At 45.0% G+C, this 7,823-nt stretch overlaps 1 long non-coding RNA gene across 1 annotated transcript; it reads right to left on the bottom strand.

Moving 5' to 3' along the window:
- Nucleotides 1-1,350: 1,350 nt before the first annotated feature.
- LOC127932069 (uncharacterized) lies at nt 1,351-1,925 on the bottom strand. Its single transcript, XR_008143887.1, has 3 exons — nt 1,847-1,925; nt 1,627-1,696; nt 1,351-1,508 (listed from the first exon to the last, which is right to left on the bottom strand). It is a non-coding gene; the product is annotated as an uncharacterized LOC127932069 (long non-coding RNA).
- Between the last annotated feature and the right edge of the window lie 5,898 nt (nt 1,926-7,823).

Consider the following 7,823-nt stretch of genomic DNA (forward strand, 5'->3'; position numbering starts at 1 on the left):
GCTCTGAAGATCACAGACAAGATCATCTCCACACTGAGTGTACAAAACATTAAGAACACCTTCCTAATATTGACTTGAGTTGCACTGGTCAGTCTATGTCATGGAACGAGCAGGTGTTCTTAATGTTTTGTAAACGCAGTGTATACCTCAAGTGATAAAATAAATCCCCACGAAGGAGGACTCCATCTCTACTACTTCTCATCTCTACTACTTCTCATCTCTACTCTACTTCTCATCTCTACTCTACTTCTCATCTCTACTACTTCTCATCTCTACTCTACTTCTCATCTCTACTCTACTTCTCATCTCTACTACTTCTCATCTCTACTACTTCTCATCTCTACTACTTCTCATCTCTACTCTCATCTCTACTCTACTTCTCATCTCTACTCTACTTCTCATCTCTACTCTACTTCTCATCTCTACTACTTCTCATCTCTACTCTACTTCTCATCTCTACTACTTCTCATCTCTACTACTTCTCATCTCTACTCTACTTCTCATCTCTACTACTTCTCATCTCTACTCTACTTCTCATCTCTACTACTTCTCATCTCTACTACTTCTCATCTCTACTTCTCATCTCTACTACTTCTCATCTCTACTCTACTTCTCATCTCTACTCTACTTCTCATCTCTACTACTTCTCATCTCTACTCTACTTCTCATCTCTACTACTTCTCATCTCTACTCTACTTCTCATCTCTACTCTACTTCTCATCTCTACTACTTCTCATCTCTACTCTACTTCTCATGTCTACTCTACTTCTCATCTCTACTACTTCTCATCTTTACTACATCTCATCTCTACTCTACTTCTCATCTCTACTACTTCTCATCTCTACTACTTCTCATCTTTACTACTTCTCATCTCTACTACTTCTCATCTCTACTACTTCTCATCTCTACTACTTCTCATCTCTACTACTTCTCATCTCTACTCTACTTCTCATCTCTACTACTTCTCATCTCTACTACTTCTCATCTCTACTACTTCTCATCTCTACTCTACTTATCTCTACTACTTCTCATCTCTACTACTTCTCATCTCTACTACTTCTCATCTCTACTACTTCTCATCTCTACTACTTCTCATCTCTCTACTTCTCATCTCTACTACTTCTCATCTCTACTACTTCTCATCTCTACTACTTCTCATCTCTACTACTTCTCATCTCTACTCTACTTCTCATCTCTACTACTTCTCATCTCTACTCTACTTCTCATCTCTACTACTTCTCATCTCTACTCTACTTCTCATCTCTACTACTTCTCATCTCTACTACTTCTCATCTCTTCCTTCTCATCTCTACTACTTCTCATCTCTACTCCTCATCTCTACTACTTCTCATCTCTACTACTTCTCATCTCTACTACTTCTCATCTCTACTACTTCTCATCTCTACTCTACTTCTCATCTCTACTACTTCTCATCTCTACTCTACTTCTCATCTCTACTACTTCTCATCTCTACTCCTTCTCATCTCTACTACTTCTCATCTCTACTACTTCTCATCTCTACTCTACTTCTCATCTCTACTCTACTTCTCATCTCTACTACTTCTCATCTCTACTCTACTTCTCATCTTTACTACTTCTCATCTCTACTCTACTTCTCATCTCTACTACTTCTCATCTCTACTACTTCTCATCTCTACTCTACTTCTCATCTCTACTCTACTTCTCATCTCTACTACTTCTCATCTCTACTCTACTTCTCATCTCTACTACTTCTCATCTCTACTCTACTTCTCATGTCTACTCTACTTCTCATCTCTACTACTTCTCATCTTTACTACTTCTCATCTCTACTCTACTTCTCATCTCTACTACTTCTCATCTCTACTACTTCTCATCTCTACTACTTCTCATCTCTACTACTTCTCATCTCTACTACTTCTCATCTCTACTCTACTTCTCATCTCTACTACTTCTCATCTCTACTACTTCTCATCTCTACTCTACTTCTCATCTCTACTACTTCTCATCTCTACTACTTCTCATCTCTACTCTACTTCTCATCTCTACTTTTCTTTCACATTTTAAATATTTGGCAATAGATTTATTTCCTTCCTTAGATAAAACCATTGACATAAACTTTAACAGAACACTCAAATTGAGTAAATTCGACCTGAGTAGATGGACTAAAACCACAGTTACTTTAACCTTCCAAATATCTATTGTCAAAATGAATATATTGACACGGCTGAATTCCTGTAGTTCAATGCTTCCCTTGTCTCCGCTTTCTGGCTACTGGGCTAAAATCCATAGTGTGGTTTCAAAATGTATATGGCATTGTAAGTGAGCCCGGATCAAATTAACAAACTTGCAAAGAGGGAAAGACGTAAGAGTGTCCGTAACAAACTTAAAATTGTATTTCCAGACAGTAGCATTTTGTCCCATGTTAAATAGATGTAGACATGATCCACATTTTGTGATGTTACAGCCATATTCTAAAATTGTTTCCCCCCCCCTCATTAATCTGTACACAATACCCCATAATGACAAAGCAAGAACAGGTTTTTAGATTTTTTTTGCACATTTAATGCAAATGAAACTGAAATATCACATTTACATAAGTATTCAGACATTTACTCAGTTTCGGTACTTACTAAGTGCCAAAGGTGTGGAAGCACCTTTGGCAGCCATTACAGCCTTGAGTCTTCTTGGGTTAGAAGCTTGGCACACCTGTATTTGGGGTGGCTTTTCCATTCTTCTTTTTCCAAACTGTAACTCGGCCACTCAGAAACATTCAATGTCTTCTTGGTAAGCAACTCCACTGTACATTCAGCCTTGTATTTGAGGTTATTGTCCTGCTGAAAGATGAATTCATCCTCTAGTGTCTAGTGTCTGGTGAAAAGCAGACAATCATAGTTTCCTCTAGGATTTTGCCTGTGCTTAGAGGCATTAAAATGCCACAGTCCTCAATGATTACAGGCATACCCATAACATGATGCAGCCACCACTATGCTTGAAAATGTGGAAAGTGGTAATCGGTAATGTGTTGTATTGTATTTGCCACAAACATGACGCTTTGTATTGAGGGCAAAAAGTTAAATGCTTTGCCACATGTTTTGCAGTATTACTTTAGTGCCTTGTTGCAAACAGGATGCATGTTTTGGAATATTTTTAATCTGCACAGGCTTCCTGCTTTTCACTCTGTCAATTAGGTTAGTATTGTGGAGTAACTACAATGTCGTTGATCCATCCTCAGTTTTCTATCACAGCCAGTAAACTGGGTGGGGTTGGGGGTGGAGACATGTTTTCTGGGTGGGGTTGGGGGAATGGGATGGGAGGTTGGGGTGGAGACATGTTGGCTGGGTGGGGTTCAGGGAATGGGATGGGAGGTTTGGGTGGAGACATGTTGGCTGGGTGGGGTTGGGGGAATGGGATGGGAGGTTGGGGTGGAGACATGTTGGTTGGGTGGGGTTGGGGGAATGGGATGGGAGGTTGGGGTGGAGACATGTTGGCTGGGTGGGGTTGGGGGAATGGGATGGGAGGTTGGGGTGGAGACATGTTTTCTGGGTGGGGTTGGGGGAATGGGATGGGAGGTTGGGGTGGAGACATGTTGGCTGGGTGGGGTTGGGGGAATGGGATGGGAGGTTGGGGTGGAGACATGTTTTCTGGGTGGGGTTGGGGGAATGGGATGGGAGGTTGGGGTGGAGACATGTTTTCTGGGTGGGGTTGGGGGAATGGGATGGGAGGTTGGGGTGGAGACATGTTTTCTGGGTGGGGTTGGGGGAATGGGATGGGAGGTTGGGGTGGAGACATGTTTTCTGGGTGGGGTTGGGGGAATGGGATGGGAGGTTGGGGTGGAGACATGTTTTCTGGGTGGGGTTGGGGGAATGGGATGGGAGGTTGGGGTGGAGACATGTTTTCTGGGTGGGGTTGGGGGAATGGGATGGGTGGTTGGGGTGGTGACATGTTTTCTGGGTGGGGTTGGGGGAATGGGATGGGAGGTTGGAGTGGAGACATGTTTTCTGGGTGGGGTTGGGGGAATGGGACTCAGTCAGAGGACATGGTGTGTGGTGGATGGTGATCACAATATCTCTCAGTATGAAGGGACAGAGCAGTAGACCTCAGTCAGCAGTGCATCTCAGTCAGCAGTAGAACTCAGTCAGCAGTAGAACTCAGTCAGCAGTAGAACTCAGTCAGCAGTAGAACTCAGTCAGCAGTAGACTCAGTCAGCAGTAGACTCAGTCAGCAGTGCATCTCAGTCAACAGTAGAACTCAGTGAGCAGTAGAACTCAGTCAGCAGTAGAACTCAGTCAGCAGTAGACTCAGTCAGCAGTAGACTCAGTCAGCAGTGCATCTCAGTCAACAGTAGAACTCAGTGAGCAGTAGAACTCAGTCAGCAGTAGACCTCAGTCAGCAGTAGAACTCAGTCAGCAGTAGACTCAGTCAGCAGTAGAACTCAGTCAGCAGTAGAACTCAGTCAGCAGTGCATCTCAGTCAGCAGTAGAACTCAGTCAGCAGTAGACTCAGTCAGCAGTAGAACTTAGTCAGCAGTAGAACTCAGTCAGCAGTAGATCTCAGTCAGCAGTAGAACTCAGTCAGCAGTAGACTCAGTCAGCAGTAGACTCAGTCAGCAGTGTATCTCAGTCAGCAGTGCACCTCAGTCAGCAGTAGACTCAGTCAGCAGTAGAACTCAGTCAGCAGCAGAGTCAGCAGTAGATCTCAGTCAGCAGTAGAACTCAGTCAGCAGTAGAACTCACTCAGCAGTGCATCTCAGTCAGCAGTAGAACTCAGTCAGCAGTAGAACTCAGTCAGCAGTAGACTCAGTCAGCAGTAGAACTCAGTCAGCAGTAGACTCGGTTAGCAGTAGACTCAGTCAGCAGTAGACTCAGTCAGCAGTAGAACTCAGTCAGCAGTAGACTCAGTCAGCAGTAGAACTCAGTCAGCAGTAGACTCAGTCAGCAGTAGAACTCAGTCAGCAGTAGAGCTCAGTCAACAGTAGACTCAGTCAGCAGTAGAGCTCAGTCAGCAGTAGACTCAGTCAGCAGTAGACCTCAGTCAGCAGTAGAACTCAGTCAGCAGTAGACTCAGTCAGCAGTAGACTCAGTCAGCAGTAGAACTCAGTCAGCAGTAGACTCAGTCAGCAGTGTATCTCAGTCAGCAGTGCATCTCAGTCAGCAGTAGACTCAGTCAGCAGTAGAACTCAGTCAGCAGCAGAGTCAGCAGTAGATCTCAGTCAGCAGTAGAACTCAGTCAGCAGTAGAATTCAGTCAGCAGTGCATCTCAGTCAGCAGTGCATCTCAGTCAGCAGTGCTTCTCAGTCAGCAGTAGAACTCAGTCAGCAATAGAACTCAGTCAGCAGTAGACTCAGTCAGCAGTAGAACTCAGTCAGCAGTCGACCTCAGTCAGCAGTAGACTCAGTCAGCAGTAGAACTCAGTCAGCAGTAGACTCAGTCAGCAGTAGACTCAGTCAGCAGTAGACTCAGTCAGCAGTAGACTCAGTCAGCAGTAGAGCTCAGTCAGCAGTAGACTCAGTCAGCAGTAGAACTCAGTCAGCAGTAGAACTCAGTCAGCAGTAGATCTCAGTCAGCAGTAGAACTCAGTCAGCAGTAGCTCAGTAGAGCATTCAGTCAGGGCAGTGGGCATCATCGTAGAATGTATCACACATGAATGTAAGTCTAAAAGTCTGCTAAATGCATATATTATTATTATTAGACTCAGTCAGCAGTAGAACTCAGTCAGCAGTAGATCTCAGTCAGCAGTAGAACTCAGTCAGCAGTGCATCTCAGTCAGCAGTAGAACTCAGTCAGCAGTAGACTCAGTCAGCAGTAGAACTCAGTCAGCAGTAGAACTCAGTCATCAGTAGAACTCAGTCAGCAGTAGACTCAGTCAGCAGTAGACTCAGTCAGCAGTAGAGCTCAGTCAGCAGTAGACTCAGTCAGCAGTAGAACTCAGTCAGCAGTAGAACTCAGTCAGCAGTGTATCTCAGTCAGCAGTGCATCTCAGTCAGCAGTGCATCTCAGTCAGCAGTAGACTCAGTCAGCAATAGAACTCAGTCAGCAGCAGAGTCAGCAGTAGATCTCAGTCAGCAGTAGAACTCAGTCAGCAGTAGACTCAGTCAGCAGTAGAACTCAGTCAGCAGTGCATCTCAGTCAGTAGACTCAGTCAGCAGTAGAACTCAGTCAGCAGTAGACTCAGTTAGCAGTAGACTCAGTCAGCAGTAGACTCAGTCAGCAGTAGAACTCAGTCAGCAGTAGACTCAGTCAGCAGTAGAACTCAGTCAGCAGTAGACTCAGTCAGCAGTAGAACTCAGTCAGCAGTAGACTCAGTCAGCAGTAGAGCTCAGTCAGCAGTAGAACTCAGTCAGCAGTAGACTCAGTCAGCAGTAGAACTCAGTTAGCAGTAGAACTCAGTCAGCAGTAGACTCAGTCAACAGTAGAGCTCAGTCAACAGTAGACTCAGTCAGCAGTAGACCTCAGTCAGCAGTAGAACTCAGTCAGCAGAACTCAGTCAGCAGTAGACCTCAGTCAGCAGTAGAACTCGGTCAGCAGTCAACCTCAGTCAGCAGTACGTCAGCATTGAAGGTCCCGAAGAACACAGCGGCCTCCATCATTCTTAAATGGAAGACGTTTGGCACCACCAAGACTCTTCCTAGAGCTGGCCGCCCAGCCAAACTGAGCAATCGAGAGACAAGGGCCTTGGTCAGGGAGGTGACTGTCACTCTGATAGAGCTCCAGAATTCCTCTGTGGAGATGGGAGAACTTTCCAGGACAACCATCTATGCATCACTCTACCAATCAGACCTTTATGGTGGGTGGCCAGACTACAGCCACTCCTCAGTTAAAGGCACACTTGAAGTTTGCCAAAAGCCACCTAAAGACTCTCAGACCATGAGAAACAAGATTCTCTGGTCTGATGAAACTAAGATTGAACTCTTTGGCCTGAATGCCAAGCGTCACGTCTGGAAGAAACCTGGGACCATCCCTATGGTGAAGCATGGTGGTGGCAGCATCATGCTGTGGGGATGTTTTTCAGCGACAGGGACTGGGAGACTAGTCAGGATCGAGGGAAAGATGAACGGAGCAAAGTACAGAGAGGCCCTTGATGAAAACCTGCTCCAGAGCGCTCAGGACCTCAGACTGGGGCAAAGGTTTACCTTCCATCAGGACAACGACCCTAAGCACACAGCCTAGACAATGCAGGAGTGGCTTCGGGACAAGTCTGTGAATGTCCTTGAGTGGCCCAGCCAGAGCACGGACTTGAACCCGATCTAACATCTCTGGAGAGACCTGAAAAAAAGCTGTGCAGCAACGCACTCCATCCAACCTGACAGAGCTTGAGAGGACTTGCAGAGAGGACAGGGAGAAACTCCCCAAATACAGGTATGTCAAGCTTGTAGCGGCACAACCAAGAAGACTTAAGGCTGTAATCGCTGCCAAAGGTGCTTCAACAAAGTACTGAGTAAAGGGTCTGAATACTTATGTACATTTTATATTTCTATTTGATTACATTTTTTTAACGTGCAAAATAAAATGGTTTAACTTTGTCATTATGGGGTATTGTGATGTCATTACTGTAGGTCTTTTCCTTCTAGAGATCATGGATTGAGGTTGAGAACCGTCATACACAGCAGGGACTTCGATTTTCAGCTTTCTCATGTTTGTTCCAACACAATAAGACAAGACTTGGAAATTTGGCAATGAGACAAGAGACGGGACAACCGAGAACCGAGCTGGCCACTGGCCTGGTCACGTAGCCTCAGACATCAACATCTCCACTTCTCCATCTGCTAAATGTCCTACTGTATACGGAATGAAAATAGAAGTCTGTATCAATCAAAACACAAAGTCTGAGACCAATGATCTATT

The sequence above is a fragment of the Oncorhynchus keta genome, chromosome 10 (assembly GCF_023373465.1).
Source record: "Oncorhynchus keta strain PuntledgeMale-10-30-2019 chromosome 10, Oket_V2, whole genome shotgun sequence".
Taxonomy (NCBI): domain Eukaryota; kingdom Metazoa; phylum Chordata; class Actinopteri; order Salmoniformes; family Salmonidae; genus Oncorhynchus; species Oncorhynchus keta.